This window comes from Oreochromis niloticus, linkage group LG5 (assembly GCF_001858045.2).
Source record: "Oreochromis niloticus isolate F11D_XX linkage group LG5, O_niloticus_UMD_NMBU, whole genome shotgun sequence".
Lineage (NCBI taxonomy): Eukaryota > Metazoa > Chordata > Actinopteri > Cichliformes > Cichlidae > Oreochromis > Oreochromis niloticus.
Window position 1 is genome coordinate 6,094,432 of NC_031970.2, and position 17,201 is coordinate 6,111,632.

General features: G+C 41.6%; 1 long non-coding RNA gene across 1 annotated transcript; it reads left to right on the top strand.

The window, feature by feature from the left end:
• Positions 1 to 4,114: 4,114 nt before the first annotated feature.
• LOC109202161 (uncharacterized) lies at positions 4,115 to 13,153 on the top strand. The gene is made up of 5 exons (XR_002062088.2): positions 4,115 to 4,366; positions 6,817 to 7,034; positions 11,000 to 11,139; positions 11,589 to 11,666; positions 12,929 to 13,153. It is a non-coding gene; the product is annotated as an uncharacterized LOC109202161 (long non-coding RNA).
• The last annotated feature ends 4,048 nt before the right edge of the window (positions 13,154 to 17,201 follow it).

Below are 17,201 nucleotides of genomic sequence, written 5' to 3' on the forward strand. Positions count from 1 at the left end.
AGAAAACCTAATACAAAGCTATTGTCTGACAACTGGATGACCCCTGAAAATATACATTAGTATGACATTGGTAGACTTCAGAAGACCCGTATGAAAAGAACATCGAGGGAACAGTTTACCCTGCCCGGGATAGGGTTACCGGGGCCCCGCCCTGGAGCCAGGCCCGGGGAGGGTGCCCGAGGGCGAGCGTCTGGTGGCCGGGCCTTAGTCCATGGGGCCCGGCCGGGCACAGCCCGAAGAGGAGACATGGGCCCATCCTCCCGCAGGCCCACCACCCGCAGGAGGCGCCATAGGGGTCGGGTGCAATGTGTGTCGGGCGGCGGCCAGGAGCGGAGGCCCTGGCGGACCGATCCCCGGCTGCCAAGACTGGCAATAGGGACATGGAATGTCACCTCTCTGGTGGGGAAGGAGCCTGAGTTAGTGCGTGAGGTTGAGAAGTACCGGCTAGATATAGTCGGGCTCACCTCTACGCATGGCTTGGGCTCTGGAACTAGTCTCCTGGAGAGGGGCTGGACTCTGTCTCAGTCTGGAGTTGCCCCTGGTGAGAGGCGGCGGGCTGGGGTGGGTATTCTAATATCCCCCGGCTTGCTGCCGGTACGTTGGGGTTTTTCCCAGTGGATGAGAGGGTTTGTTCCCTGCGCCTCAGGGTCGGGGAACGGGTCCTGACTGTCATCTGCGCTTATGCGCCGAGTGGCAGTTCAGAGTACCCAGCCTTCTTAGAGTCCCTGGGGGGGTGCTGGAAGGTGCCCCACCTGGAGACTCTGTTGTCCTACTGGGAGACTTCAATGCTCACGTGGGTAACGACAGCGAGACCTGGAGGGGCGTGATTGGGAGGAACGGCCTCCCTGATCTGAACCCGAGTGGTGTTTTGTTATTGGACTTCTGTGCAAATCACAGTTTGGCCATAACGAACACCTTGTTCGAACATAAGAGTGTCCATAAGTGCACGTGGCACCAGGATGCTCTAGGCCGCAGGTCGATGATCGATTTTGTAATCGTATCACCAGACTTGCGACCATATGTTCTGGACACTCGGGTAAAGAGAGGGGCTGAGCTGTCAACTGATCACCACCTGGTGGTGAGTTGGATCAGGTGGCGGGGGAGGACGCTGGACAGACCCGGTGCACCTAAACGCGTAGTGAGGGTGTGCTGGGAACGTCTAGCAGAGGCCCCAGTCCGCGAGATCTTCAACGCACACCTCCGGCAGAGCTTCAACAACATTCCGAGGGAGACGGGGGACATTGAGTCCGAATGGACCATGTTCAGCGTCTCCATTGCCGAAGCTGCTGCATTGAGCTGCGGCCGCAAGGTGGTTGGTGCCTGCCGTGGTGGTAATCCCCGAACCAAATGGTGGACACCAGAGGTGAAGGGAGCCACCAGGCTGAAGAAGGAGTCCTATCGGGCTTGGTTAGCCTGTGGGACTCCAGAGGCAGCTGACAGGTATCGACAGGCCAAGCGGAATGCGGCTCGGGCAGTGGCTGAAGCAAAAACTCGGGTGTGGGAGGAGTTCGGAGAGGCCATGGAAAAAGACTTTCGGACTGCCTCGAAGAGATTCTGGCAAACCGTCAGGCGTCTCAGGAGGGGAAAGCGGTGCTCTACCTGCACTGTGTATAGTGCTGGCGGTGCGCTGCTGACGTCGACTGAGAAAATTGTCAGGCGGTGGAAGGAATACTTCGAGGACCTCCTTAATCCCACTGACACGTCTTCCGAGGAGGAAGCAGAGTCTGGGGATGAGGGGAATGACCCGCCAATTTCTGGGGTCGAGGTCACTGAGGCAGTTAAACAACTCCTCGGTGGCAGAGCCCCTGGTGTTGATGAGGTCCGCCCCGAGTTCCTGAAGGCTCTGGACGTTGTAGGGCTGTCCTGGTTGACACGCCTCTACAATGTTGCGTGGAGATCAGGGGCAGTACCCCTGGACTGGCAGACCGGGGTGGTGGTCCCCATCTTTAAGAGGGGAGACCGGAGGGTGTGTTCCAACTACAGGGGGATCACACTCCTCAGCCTCCCTGGGAAAGTCTATGCCAGGGTGCTGGAAAGGAGAGTTCGTCCGTTAGTCGAACCTCGGATACAGGAGGAACAATGCGGTTTTCGTCCTGGTCGCGGAACACTGGACCAGCTCTTTATCCTCTCGAGGATACTTGAGGGTGCATGGGAGTTTGCCCAACCAGTCTACATGTGTTTTGTGGACTTGGAGAAGGCATTCGACCGTGTCCCTCGGGGTGTCCTGTGGGAGGTGTTGCGGGAGTATGGGGTGTCTGGCCCACTGCTACGGGCCATTCGATCCCTATACAACCGTTGTAAGAGTTTGGTTCGCATTGCCGGCAATAAGTCGGACTTGTTTCCGGTGGGTGATGGGCTCCGCCAGGGCTGCCCTTTATCACCGATTCTGTTCATAATTTTTATGGACAGGATTTCTAGGTGCAGCCAAGTGGCGGAGGGCTTCCACTTCGGTGGCCTCAGAATCTCATCTCTGCTTTTTGCGGATGATGTGGTTCTGATGGCTTCATCGGGTGGGGGCCTCCAGCTCGCACTGGAACGGTTCGCAGCCGAGTGTGAAGCAGCAGGAATGAGGATCAGCACCTCCAAATCTGAGGCCATGGTTCTCAGCCGGAAAAGGGTGGAGTGCCCACTCCGGGTCGGGGATGAGTTCCTGCCCCAAGTGGAGGAGTTCAAGTATCTCGGGGTCTTGTTCGCGAGTGATGGGAGAAGGGAGCCGGAGATCGACAGACGGATTGGTGCTGCGGCTGCAGTGATGCGGACGCTGCGCCGGTCCGTCGTGGTGAAGAGGGAGCTGAGTGTAAAAGCGAAGCTCTCAATTTACCGGTCGATCTACGTCCCGACCCTCACCTATGGCCACGAGCTGTGGGTAGTGACCGAAAGAACGAGATCGCGGATACAAGCGGCAGAAATGAGCTTCCTCCGAAGGGTGGCTGGCCTCTCCCTTAGAGATAGGGTGAGAAGTTCGGCCATCCGGGAGGGGCTCAGAGTAGAGCCGCTGCTCCTCCACATCGAAAGGAGCCAGTTGAGGTGGTTCGGGCATCTGACAAGGATGCCCCCTGGGCGCCTCCTGGGTGAGGTGTTCCGGGCATGTCCCACCGGGAGGAGGCCCCGGGGCAGACCCAGGACGCGCTGGAGAGATTATATCTCTCGGCTGGCCTGGGAACGCCTTGGTGTTCCCCCGGATGAGCTGGAGGAGGTGGCTGGGGAGAGGGAGGTCTGGGCTTCTCTGCTTAGGCTGCTGCCCCCGCGACCCGACTTCGGATAAAGCGGATGAGGATGGATGGATGGATGGATGGTAGACTTTACAACCTTAAGGACATCGTCTGTTGACCCTTTGACCTTTTGCATGTAACATTATGGAAATGGGTGTAATATAGCATGATAACATGTCTTCAGAGAGGCAGTCTAGCTGAGATTTGTAATAGAACCGACCCCGACAAGTTCCCAAATTTGGCTGAAAAAGAAATGTGTATGGGACAGGGATTAAAATTACAGATGCCTGGCCTTAAAGCTCATATAGAACTTACATCAACAGATGATTAGAAACGATGTTGGTACTGTTGTGTAGGTACAGAAGAAGCTTTCCCCTATGGCATTTCAGTTCAGGGGACTACTGAGAGCTGTAAATAAGATGCTGCTTCACTGATCAGGTTGTTTTCTTAAAACATGACGTTAGTCTGTTAAAGTCTTTCACTGTCCTTAATCAATAGATACAGTTTGGTGGATCATAATTACTTGCGTGACTGAGATATATAAGTTTACTTGATCAGCTATTGTATTCTAATATACATATACTGTATATATATATATTCATATATATATATGTGTGTGTGTATATACTTATATATATGAATGAGAATATGCACATAGCATGAAGCATGAAGTGCAAACACTACTAAATTAATTACATCATAAAGTACATCTTTATTGTAATGTCTGTTGAAGGTTAAAGAAAGTGCTGTATGTGTGCAGGGTTAAGAAGCATCTTGAATGAAGCCGTTTAAGCATTTAAGGTCACTGGGGGAAACAGAGAAGCATGCATGTTAGCCAAGTGAGAGGGAGAGAAAGCATCTGTCACTAAGACCCAAGGCAGCTGGACGCCATTCCCTCGTGCTGCAAAATCCACCAAATCTTTTACAGGATTTCTTTTTCCATTGCAGATGGTCCTTTGCACATGTTTGATTCCCATTGGCCCGGGGTCCCGGGCTGACAGTACTGCAGCTATGCAGGTAGTGCATATAAGGGTGCACTGTGCCTGCACCAGGCCCTTGCACACCGGAGAGGGGGAAACTGGAGAAGAAGGACTGCAGGGGATAAGCAACATGAGAGGAGGAACAGTATGCCTTCAGTCACTGCAGTGGAAGAGGTAAGTGCTGCACAGAGATCTTGCAGTGTTTATTAAGAGATCTAATGCCTGGTGTGTTTAGTGTAGTGGTTTTTGCAATGCATATTAACAACAGGGACCACGTTTGCCATCAAATCTGCAGCATTTGTTTTGTACTGCATAGATTAAATAGCAACTGTAGTTCCACTGGAGTGCAGAAAAATGCCATTATTCTCTCTTTTATAGCATTTCTTAATGCATTTATTCAGCTGATTTGTCAATTCCAAAAATGCATATGATCAGTTTTTATTAAACAGAGATCAATCAATCAGTCAGTCTATCCGAAACATCAGTGCAAATATTTTACATGCCTGAATACTAATAAAACCATGTTTAAATGGGTGTATTTAAGTACAGTGAGTACAGTTAGAGTTTTGCATTGATTAAATATCATCTTGTTGTCTAGGAGGGGATGAATCTTAAATCAAGTGTTTCGACATGCATATAATATTATTATTATTATTGTTAGACTAGTATACCTGTTAAACCCCTCTGTAGCTCCTTCTAGACAGTTCATCACAAATGATCACAGAAAAATATGAAGTCAACATGGGATATTAATGTAAATCCAATAAAATTATAAAATGATTAAAAGTATAATAAACTGTAAAGAAGTATAAACTATGTAGAAGTCAGCATTATCAGGAATTTGTTGTAAAGATGCAAACATAAAAGAAGACCATGTCAGGTGGCTAGAAGAGAAAAGAAAGACTAAACACATGCTTGAACACATGAACACAAGCTTTTAGCCAACAAGGCTCAGGTTAGACACGCTGGCTGACAAACCTCCTTAGTCAGCCAGTTACTCCCAGAGTAAGGCTGGGATCACCTCTAGGACAGTGGGAGGACAAGTTTATGTTACAGTCCAGCTTGTGCACAGTGCGAGCTGGAGATCGGCATCAGAGTTTGGAATCAGATTTTTATTTCAGTGATAAATTATCTAAAGTTAATAATCTGGAAAAGCCTCCCCAGGCATACTTTTACAAAGAAGCCAGTGCAACAGCCAAAGTCTCTTCGACTGCAGCTGCAAGGCCAGTGTGTGTGTGTGTGTGTGTGGGTGTGTGTCATAAAAGATATAGCAAAGTATTTGATATGTATTAGTTATTTAAACTAAATGATGAATTTGTTTTCTGCAATTTAGCCAAATCTTCCCAATTTGTATCACCTATATTATTTAGGTTTTGTTGTTTTTTGTTAGAATTGCATAAAAATATAATATGCTGAAGATTTCTAATTTAATTTTGGAAATAATCTCCATTTGGAAATAATCTGTTTTCTTTTATCTGAGGTCCAAAGTGTTTTGCAACTGCCTTTCCTATATCTCCATCTATCTAACCTATCTAACAGTAGATTTTAATATACTACAAAGGGAGCTCTGCTTACAGAGTAATGAATACATAATATAGCTGATCAACTAAGAACATGAAGTCATGGAGGTGTGGATGATAAACATTTTACAGCACTGGCTGATAGTCATTAGCTAACTAGTCATGTGACACTAATGCAAAGTACCTTTTTAAATGCATTTTCAACAGACTGAAAACCAATTTAAACAACAAATTCATTGATGACATTTTATTATTTGTATTATTTGATTTATTTGTGGTATTTTTGTGTTTAACTACTGAAAACTTCAGAAGTTTAATAACTTTATTTTTACTTTACTCTGGTTTTGATAAGGGTTGCAAATGAAAAACTGTGATATTTAAATAGATAAAACAAGGACAGCACATCATTATATGAATATGCAGTTTATATAAATTATGATGAACAGTTTTTTTCTTTCTTGCTATGTGACGTATATTTCTTCATATAAATGGTATGTTACTTTGAACTGTATTTGTCAGTTTTACTAAATAATAGTAAATGAAAACTATTTAAATTTAAATTATTTAACTCTTCAAATGTAGATTAATTAAATGAAACTAAATCATTTTGTAAACAATAATAAGGATGAAGTGTGAAATGTGTTCATTTTTTCCCTTTATGAGACATTTCATTTTGAAAAGGAAGACTTTTTCTCTTATTTGAGTGACGGTCACCAGAGGGCAGCATTATAAAAGATGAAAACAGGGCAAACCATAAACACCGGGAAACACTGACAATGTCCTATACACACCATTTACACTTACAAGTCTATAAAAATATGGAGGGTGATATAATTTAGTAGGATAAGGTATAACTTGTGTACATATTCTGCCTATATTCCTAATATTTTTAATTTGTGCATAAGACACACTATATGCTTTTATCACTTATCTTAAGTGACACAATGGATGATTACATTCCTCCCTCACCTTAATGAATGCGATGACAAAGAGAACTTCAGATATGCTGCTTAACCCACAATTTTATGGAATTACTAAAAATATTTACAGCCATTATGTCGCATGTTCAGTCAAATGTTGAACTGTTATGTTTCAATGTTGCAGATCTACAAGTTCCACCAGTTATGAATCAGGAGAGGAAATCTGATGACACTTTATGTTGTGGCTTGGGTATGTATGCATTCAAATGTCACATAAAAAACTTCAGTCTATTGATTTTTTTCTGCAAATCCAGTTCAGTCCCACACAGACCTGGAGAGACCGCCATGCAGAGAAACTCCAGCCAGATACTGGTTTGGACTCCAAGACCTTCTTGCTGTGAGGTAACAGTACTAACACCACTGCGCTGCCCCACATAAAGATTGGTAATGAACTTTTCATTTTTCCAAGGTCTATCAACTCAACCACCCTGTGACAGACTTCTCTACCCCGTCTTTCACCATATGAGCGCTGTTATAAGCTCCAATGACCCTGATTTTGGATAGGCAGAAGAAAATGGGTGGATGGATATAAGCATGGGTCAATGGATGGATGTAGCAGCTAAGTGAAAGGATAATATCCACACTTAGAATGCCAAGCATGAGTATCTGCATCTGTGTTTTCAATGTAATCAGTTAAAGAAGATCAGAGAAAGGAGCCTGCTTTGCTCTTGAATTACATTTTGTGTCTGCATTTCAGTTTAAAACATACTGACCTCATTTACCCAAGTAAATGGCTTTGTTCTTAATATTTCACTAACAAACTGAGCCATTTACTTATTTAATCATCTTTAAGCTGTGACAATACACATCTGAGAAGCTTGCGTACAAGAACTTGATTGGATGGATTCTGTTTAGTTGTGTCTGACAGAATTAGGTCTCCACAGGAAACTGAGTGTGGTAAGACCTGAGTGTGGGTTAAGGTGAAACAGCGAGGACTGTGACATTAATTCCCTGAGCTGTGCTAATGCAAGTTCCTGCTGGATCACAGACTACTTAAATACAGCACCCCCTGTCCTCATTGAAACACTTTCTCACAACCTACCTGCTTTACAGAATCGTAGAAGATTCTTAATCTGAAGATGTATTTGAAAAGTTTCATTCAGAATCTGAAATAATGTGGGATTTTTTCCCCCACAATTACATTTTCCCACATATTTGTCATCCGTTGTGTTTAGAATAAAACAGTGATGAGTTTGGCTCCCTCTGATGGCTGTATCAAAAACTCATTGTGGAAGACCACCACACACAGCTCATGCGCTGAGACAATCAGCTAAACAGGCCGAAAACAACACAAAGTCAATCATTTCTCTGACTTTGCTGTTTTCCCAGTTTCTGAAGTTTAGTTTTTATACAGTTGTCTTTGCCCATGAAAAATGTTCTTAATAAAGTAAAAGCATTTATGTATTTTCCAACAGCAACACTCTTTGGGTGATCCAAAGTCACAGTTTGACCTCTTACTGATGTTCTTTTCTTGTTATTATAAACTAAACAGTAGTGGTTGTACATGGAATAAACACTAGGATACTTAAAACATGATCAATCAGTATGTTTACACTAACAATGGATCACGAACACAATGGATCAGGAACACTGTAGGGGTAGTGTCTCAAGACACCCACAGTGAATAATCATTCAACTCTACAGTTCTCCTCAGGTCTGTGGAAATTAATGGTGCCTTTCTCACAGTGTTTTTGCTTTCTGTCACACAACTTTTACTTTCATTCACTTGTATAGCTCTCATTTCAGCCATGGTAGGCAGATTTCCTCAAAAACTAAGTACCATAAACCTAATCATGACTAAATACCAGTAAAACTCAGTGACCATTAAGCAGCTCAGGAGCCAAATCTGGAGAGCAAGAGAGAGTTAAATGGCTGAAGCTAGACAGGACGACTTGGACTCCTGGAGCCTGGAAGACCTCACTGCTGTGAATGGTTATTACATCATCTGAGTTAATAGTCAACCAATCATCCAGGTGAGACAGGACAGGACTAGGCAAAGAGGTGTGCTCATAAAGTACACGTTATATATATATGTCCATATAGACTTTTACACTCCCCCCGGCCACATACAGTATATACACTGAAATTCTTTACTCTTTCACAATTTTCATTGCTATTAGGTTTGCAGTTTTCCTAATCAGAACTTTGAATATGAAGAGAATTCAGCAGACTCTTTTGTCTGCATTTACTTCACTGTAGTATGCTACATTTTTAATATTCTACACATACGTCCCTACCACATTTCAAAGACACTGGCAATTTTTATGATGAAATACAAACCATTTCCTTTAGGTGGTTATGTGCCTCAGCCTAGTCCACAGCTGATCCATTTAGCTGCAGCGGAGCTGATCCAATCTAGAATCACCAAAGTGAAATGTAAAGTGAAAGCTTGACTTACACTTTAAAGACAGACTGAGACATGATTCTAAATGACGGCTAAAGCTGATCATTGCCTTGATTCACTTTAAAATGAGCTGTTTTCGTCATTTCAACTGAAGGTGTTACATACAATTTATCAACAATGTTTTAATTGCTGTTTTCTGCTGTCCCCAGAGGCCAAACTAGGAGCTGCAGGTTAAACGATCCGTTTGTAGTGGAATCAAAAGTTTAAAACAGGGGTCTCAACCGGGGGCCACTTGCGGCCCACGTCACCCCTAATTGTGGCCTGTATATTGACGTGAAGAAATATAATGCAATTTGGCCCTTGAAGTTACCTTTTTAGTTAGGGAGGATTTGTTTGTTGTTGAATGCAATGTTAAAATAAGTTCTTTAAACAGCAAAAAATTATTTAATATGAAGGAAATATGAGCAGAGAGTACAAACATGTTAAGGGATTGGCTGTGTTAGTTCAGTGAGAGAGTGAAAAACTAATGTTTACACTGATGTCTGCATTTTTATTTTGTTAAATACGAACAAAATTATAGCAGAGGTGCTGCCACGTGTCCGGCCAGAAAGAAAGCACCAATTTGTTTAATTTGGTAGTTCAATGAAAGGCTTCAGTTAGTCAAGAGTGAGAAAAAGAATTGCTTTCACGTTTGCAGTTTTGTCTTGTTATACAATATTTGAAATGTGAAAAAACAAACAAAACACTACATTTTTGGAAATATTTGTGGGTGTTTTCTTGTTTGTTTGTTGTTGTTGTTGTTGTTGTTTGTACCACTTGAACACCAAAGTGGACCCACAGCTCATTTTAGTTTGAGACCCCTGGTTTAAAAAAAATGAAATGCACCAATAATTTGTAGAGGTTCCACAACAATACAGGAAACTGGGCATGTTACTAGGACTTGATACACTGCAGTACGATGTGGTAAAGTTATCTGTATATTTGGTAGATGTTTGAAATCTGGGATTAATCTAAATATCATTATATTCATGGTGTGTTTTGACATAAAGCAGTTAATTCAATCTATTCTGGAGAAGGCACATTATGGTCCAGGTTTTATGTTCAAACATGTTATTGTTCTCTTGTCACCTTTCTTGTCAAAAATGTTAAAATTAGTTGCAGAAATATTGTTTATTCTTGTGCCAATGAGTTGTCAGCAACTGAATGTACCTGCCGAGAAAGAGATGTTCTATTTGGTGAGGAGCCAAAATAAATGTTTGTTCATTGATCCAATGTAAGCCAGAAGGCCACATTAGTTTCACTAGGTATTAACACTGTCACCTAACTTTGTAGAATGTGCAAAAAATGGTTGCTGACCGAATTTATTCTCTGAGAAGGATCTGCTTTTCCGTTATATTCATTTCCAGGAGATCAATCTTCTGTTCTAAACCAAAGTCTTATAGTCCTGGTGTTGAATGCCCAAAGGTAGACCAGCAGCACTTACACAAACCATGAGGAACAGCTGACAAGTTTCATATTTTGGCTTTGTCAGTAAACATGCTAATATTTCGGACATTTGGTCTTCACCAGAACACTGTTGTTGTGCTGTATTTAGTTACTCCCAAAGGGGTTGCTGGGTGTTACCAACTGGCTTGCTCATTAGGGCTTATTCCAGGTACACTTACCTGAGATCTGCTGTGCCCACATTCAAATGACTCAGACACACGATAGAGAAAATATTGGCATAAGATTCCGAAGAAGTGATGGAAGCCGTATGGTTTGTAACAATTTGTGATGTAGATAAGTTCTCCTGGCAGTATTCAGACCACATTTGTGGTGGTCCATGGCAGAAATGGGCAAAGATTTTTGAGTTGCATCAGGAGTGTCATTCCTCAGCTGCTGTATCTCAAACTCTTCTTTCTGTCTGTGTTGAGGGGCAAGTCAGTAATGCATGTTTACGACTTTCTCTTTTTGGTTGTTGCAGCGTCTCGAACTAGTCTGGGAAACTGTTGATGGCTGTCTCAGGAGCCATTTTCCAAGGTTCTACCTGTACCCCCACATCCCGTGTACATGTTGACAAGAAAGGTACTTCCAAGAGTCTCAAGCAAGAAATGTTCAAGCAAGGTATGTGAAAGAATGTATTTATGTTGAAGGTAGTATGTCAGTCATATCATTTGAAGTGTTAGTTACTATGTTACAAAAAGTCTGCATACACTGCAAAATGCGTCAGTGGTCAGCATGGCCAAAATTCATAGCTATTTCAGCTGAAGAGACAACAGACACAAACAAGGGCACCCACCATCCATAACCTTTTTTCTTGTTGACGATGACATTCTTTCTTACTAAACTGTAAACAGCCCATATGTCAGGACCACTTTCAGCACTTGGTATGTTTTTCACATTCGTGTTTGAGGTAGTATTTGAGCCTAGGTTTTTATGCATCATCATAAAATTGTCTCTAAGTGGCTTTCCTGTGTTGCTTAGGAAACAGATGAGTATATCCTTTACTTTTTATCCACATATCTGTACAGTGTTTGTTTGTATCAATGCTTCTCATGTTATTTCAACTTTAGATGATGCCAAAGATGGTCGACAACGTGGTGCTGTCTTGATGTTGGGTGGTCTTTGTGGTCAAAAATGTAAGCTGTCAGGTTAGTGTCATTAGGAAGTATAGACATGTTTCTGGTTGGTAGGTACAAAGAATAGCACTGATATCACTGATAGACATTTATAATGTGCCCATTAAGATATGTTTAGACAAGAAATTTTGGCACACACACTGATTTGCTTCAGGCTTAGCGCCTATTATCCTTCTATTGTAGCTGGAGAGAAGTCTTTTTGAGACCTTTCTGGCAAGGAAAAAAAAGCAGTGTTCTGGTGAACTGCTGCATCTTTTGTCTTAGGCCTAGGTTTTCAGTGCCCCCAAAATAACATCAGCCTCTATGTCACACTGACATCTTGCTGCATCCTGCTCTAAAAAGCCATTTGCACCATGCAAACTGGACAGTAAGCATCCCAAGTGTTTGCAAGGCATCAGAGCTTCTGATTGACCTCTTTGATTAAGGAAATGTTACTTCTCCGATAGCGCATTTGTTTTTACCAACAAGCAAAGGCTTGTATTGCAGACACTGCTGCCTAATCGCTCATAAAACTAAAGTCAACTAGAAAAATCCTACTTTGGCATGCCCAGACACATTACAGTGATATGCTCATTACATTGTCAGAAGTCAGACATCTAGAAGTAACCTTGTGTGTGTTTTCCACCCTATAATTAACAAAAATAAACGCTAACATTTGAAACGGGGACTGAAATAGGTGTGTCCTTTGGGTAGTTGTGCAATTCCGTGGAATATGGTTCTGGGTGTCTTTCCTTAATAGTGTACTGGATTCCCTTTACAGCAGAGACTTGGCAACATTTTTCTAAAGAAGATGCATAAAATGTTTCCCATCCAGTGTTTTTCTGTGGTCCCAGCTGTATTTGGGATCAGTGTAGATCTTAATCACAATGTTACAGGGAGCGTTTTTAAGGAATGCCTTGAATAGCTGTAGATTTAGCTCCCATCTTCATTGCCAGTACTGCTTACTGATGCATACAAACAAACAATAAGTCTAGTGCCCTCTCCTGACCAAAATTTAAATAACACTTATAGCAGACTATTCCCTCCAGTCATATCTATTCTTCTAATTGGTGCCAATTTTAGAACATTGCAAAGCGAGAGCTTGCACTTATTTCTGATTCCAGGTATAATATTTTCATTACTCTGCTCCCTCAAAGATTTGAAAGAGAATACCTCATAAATATTAATTCGTAATAATTAATTAATTGAATTTGTGTAAAATTTAGCTATAAATAAAGGCTTTGTTGTGTGTAATAAGTCAGACCTCTTCTCCTGTTATTGTTTTGTTTGTGCAGATTTCAGTACGTTGGACTTTTGGATTCTTGGAGGTAAACGTGACAGAGGGAAGAGCACGATCACAGTAAAGTAGGGGTTGACTTAATTGGATTTCTGCAGTATATCTGAATGAATGACCCTCAGACTCATCACTTAAACAGCGCCACCAAGAGGTGAAAGTCTGTGTCTGATGTTAACTTTTGTAAACAGTGGAACAATGCCAGCGAAAAAAACTTCCTGTTAATTTGTTGGACCTTTCAAACGATCACACATTTTATATGAAATTTTAAAAATGTTTTGGAATAATTTGATATTTAAGAAATCAATTTAAGATTTGTTCATCTTAAATTAGTAGTTTTCTTAACAAAATTAAGATTGTGCCATTTCTGCAACCCATTTTAATACAAAAACAAGGCATTTTGCATTTTTTTATTTTGAAGTTCTGTGACCCTTTTTTGGGTCTCTAGGGAGGCCTATGGAGTCTATGACGTTATCACATGCCTAACCATCTGACAGATTTTCTACTTTTTGTTAGAACATACTTGGACGAAATGCACTCAAAAAATGGTTCTTGGCCTTCATAAGCATAAAGCAATAATTGGGAGTAAAATATATCTGAAATATATCAAAGGTTTCTTTATTTAAATAAGTAATCATTAAGTAGAATATGCTTGATGTAAACTGAATGTATATCAATCAACTACATTTCTTTTATACAGTTCTATTAAATTTAACATTTTACGTTGTACTTATGAAACAAAATTATGTTTAAATTTACATGTAATCAAAATACTTAAGTTAGCATTTTTAGGTATAAATATTTTGAGTCCCTTCATCCCAGCTCTTGCCCTGTAACAGCTAGGGTAGGCTCCAGCTCACCAGTACCCATCTGAAAGCAACCCTGATAGGCAGTTAAGAAAATGAAATGTAGTGAGTCTGTATTGCTGCATTGTTATGTGTCATATGGAGTGGTGCAAATAAGACAGCGGAGGTATGATGTAGGCTAACTTAAATGTTTATATAAAATTTCAGGTGGATCTCTTCTGCACTCTAACCTCTAATGAGTTTTACAAAAGATAATCCAGTGTGTGACCCATTACTTTCTCTAAGTTAGTATGACCCCCTCAAAAAGAAGAAGAAAAACAAAAAACCATGCCGTTCAAAACACACCAAAATACTAAATAGGTCCAAGCCTTTTGAACAGCTACAGTCTTTTTATGTGACCTATTAATGTGACAGCATTTCTGCTTCTTTTTATCTATTATAAATGGGATGGCATGATCAGTTAAATGATCTTTAATTTTTTTTTTAAATTTAATTTATTCAGAGAAAACCTTTGTCAAATGACCTCTTTGACTGTGACCACCAAGTCAAAGTAATGTAACACACTGATGTAACACATAGAGATAAAAGAGGTAACTAGGCCTGATGTAATGGGATCATCCTGTGGATTTAGGAGTTATTTGAGTGCTCTGTACATTGTACTTGTACATTGAAGTACACAGGCAACACAGAAGATACAGGCCCATCTGAAATGACTTTCAAGATATAACTTCAGTTGAACTGGATGTCCAAAAACGTAAAAGTTTAAATGGCAACAAAACAGATTTACAAAACAGATTTAACAAGTAATAAGATGTTTTTGTATTCTGTCCTTTTACAGCTTGTATACCCATTGGACATGTTAATGCTCACTTTTATGTTTAAGTCAAGTTTTGATATTGCTGTTTAATCAGTATCAGCAATTACCAAGACGCATACATGTACAAAAGAATGAAATACCTGAAATAATAAATTGCACTATTAGTCAGCCGGCCAGTGTCATATTGCAAAATTGAATCTGATCTCTTTAAAGATTTGATTTGACGAGTCAGGTCAAATAAATCAGACACTTTCTTTCAAGAATCTTAGAATGAACAGTAATACAGTGTGTCAAAGCATAGTTAGTATATGGTGCAATCATTAATGTGAGTAGATGTTTGTGCAATCGTCAGAACACTCAATTCTGAGTGCTGTTGTTTACTGTTTGCCTGAAAGTCTGCTGGGAGAAAGGACAGAGTGTGGGAGAGTTTCTTACCGTCTTGTCCTGTCATGACACTGCGGGGGGTGGGGGGAACAAGTCTGACGGACACCTTAACCCTCCCTAGAGGATTTGTGGGATTGTGAGTGGAGTAAAGGATTAGGGACTTAGTGGCAAACAGCAAACAGTGGGTCTGTGGGTCAGCGTGTCAGTGTATCAGTGAGTCAGTAGGCTTTTGCTTTTCCCAGAGTAGGTCAAATCTTTGTTTTCCATGAGCAGTGCTAATGCAGCCACTTCCTGGTGTCAGAGTGTACTCACCCGCTCACCTCACATGTTAACATCAAACTGTCCTCATGGTTATGCTCTAAAACCATCACACGTGCAGCCACACACTAAGGCTTTACCTGTGTTCTTCTTCGAACACAGGCAAGAGGCCTCTTTTCTTGTTACAGGAAAGAAGAGCTCTCTGCTTGCAAAGTGCATTTTTTACCATCTATCCATCCATTCTCTTCCACTTATCCTTTACAGGGTCGCGTGGGGGCTGGAGCCTATCCCAGCTACCATAGGGCGAGGGGTGGGGTACACCCTGGACTGGTGTTCTGACAAAACACATAGAGACAGACAACCATCAGATTCACACCCACATTCACACCTATGGGCAATTTAGAATGACCCATTAACCTAACCCCACTAACAGCATGTCTTTGCAAGTGTCATCGTTAGTCCTTTAATTTTAAACTTCAAGACTGCGAAAAAAAACAAAACAAAAAGGTTTCTGCAATTCAAACCAGGCTCATAAAATTCAGAGAACACCTGCAGAAACCAGCAACTAATTCTCAACATCTCATTAAAGTGTTATGCTAGGGTTGGTCGTAATGTTGATATTTTCTTTGAAATGTAGCATGCAACTAAACATTGTGCAGACCAAGCACACCCTCTCATTGCAACGCCTTGCTTTGACGCCTTTCCCACCAAGACAATACATCTCGCCTCTCTCTAAACACTGCTCTTAAATGCTTAAAGAAGACATTACAGAGGTGAGGGCATTAATCCAACTTCTAAATACCTCAGATTCCAGACTAATCAAGCATTGATGGGGTGGGCCGAAACAAGCCCAATCTATGTAGGCCCCACACTTAAGCCACGGGACTTCAGCTCTCTTGGAGTGCCAGACATCACATGACAACCCCTAGAGGTCCTGGGGGTGTTATATAGTGTCTGCATGAAGGGGACTTCCAGTCTTAGCCAGGTGGTTGTACTACTGTGAAAATCTATGGTGTGCAGGTCAGTTTACTGGTGCCCATCCATATTACAGTTTTTCTTGATTGCTTTGACCGGCCTAAAGGAACTGGGATCCACTCAGGTTTTATCATCACTATCTCAGCAGAGCAGAAGACACCTTTTGGAAATGTGTTAACCTTTTCTCAATGGATTGACACAGATGTCATTCAAGCAGTCCAAACCCCACTGTTTTAGCTATGGTAACCAAAGAGAAAGCACCCATTTATTTATTTCAGTCCAACTCATTGCAAGAAGGCAAATTTGACACATGTGGAAAGATAACATGAAGACTATGTAATAGGCTACATTGACAAGCAATGGTACACTGATTTGCACTGAGTGCTGTGTTTTGTATTTTGCTGTCCATTGTGTAATGACTGATTGAAAGAGCTTGTGCACTTGTTTGCAAGCTATTTTATTTGAAGGCAACATTTGCTTTTGTTTCATATTTCAAATGTTTTGGCACAGTTAGAGCCTTTTGCAAACAAAATGTGCCACTTTGACAATGGGAGCCTCTGTTTACGTCTGTGTGTTAACTGTTTGGAAAATGTGGAGTTTGCTGTCATGCAGCAGTGAAGTCAATCAAGAAAAACTGTACATAATACGTCTTACTTCTAAAAAATGTTTTAGTGGCTAATGCCGATTGGATTTTATTGCAAAATTTAGCAGGTGACACAATAGTTGCTTACATCATTGAGAGCTGTACGATTTTTCTTCAGTTCATTAGCCATCAGATATTTAAATGTGCACCTTGAAGGTGGTGGCACGTGACTAGTGTGCATAGTATCAGGTAGTCTGCTCTGCAGCTCACATTGACTATGAGCAATTAGCTTCTGTTGTGCTACTTACTTTTGCTTTGATGACGGTCAGGATTTTAAGTACCATGTAGCACTAACATTAATTTCACAGAGTATTTATCAGTTTGTTTTAGTTCACTGTCCATCGCTGACTCGAGGCAGTAATAGTTAATAGAATCTCATCCAATCTCATTT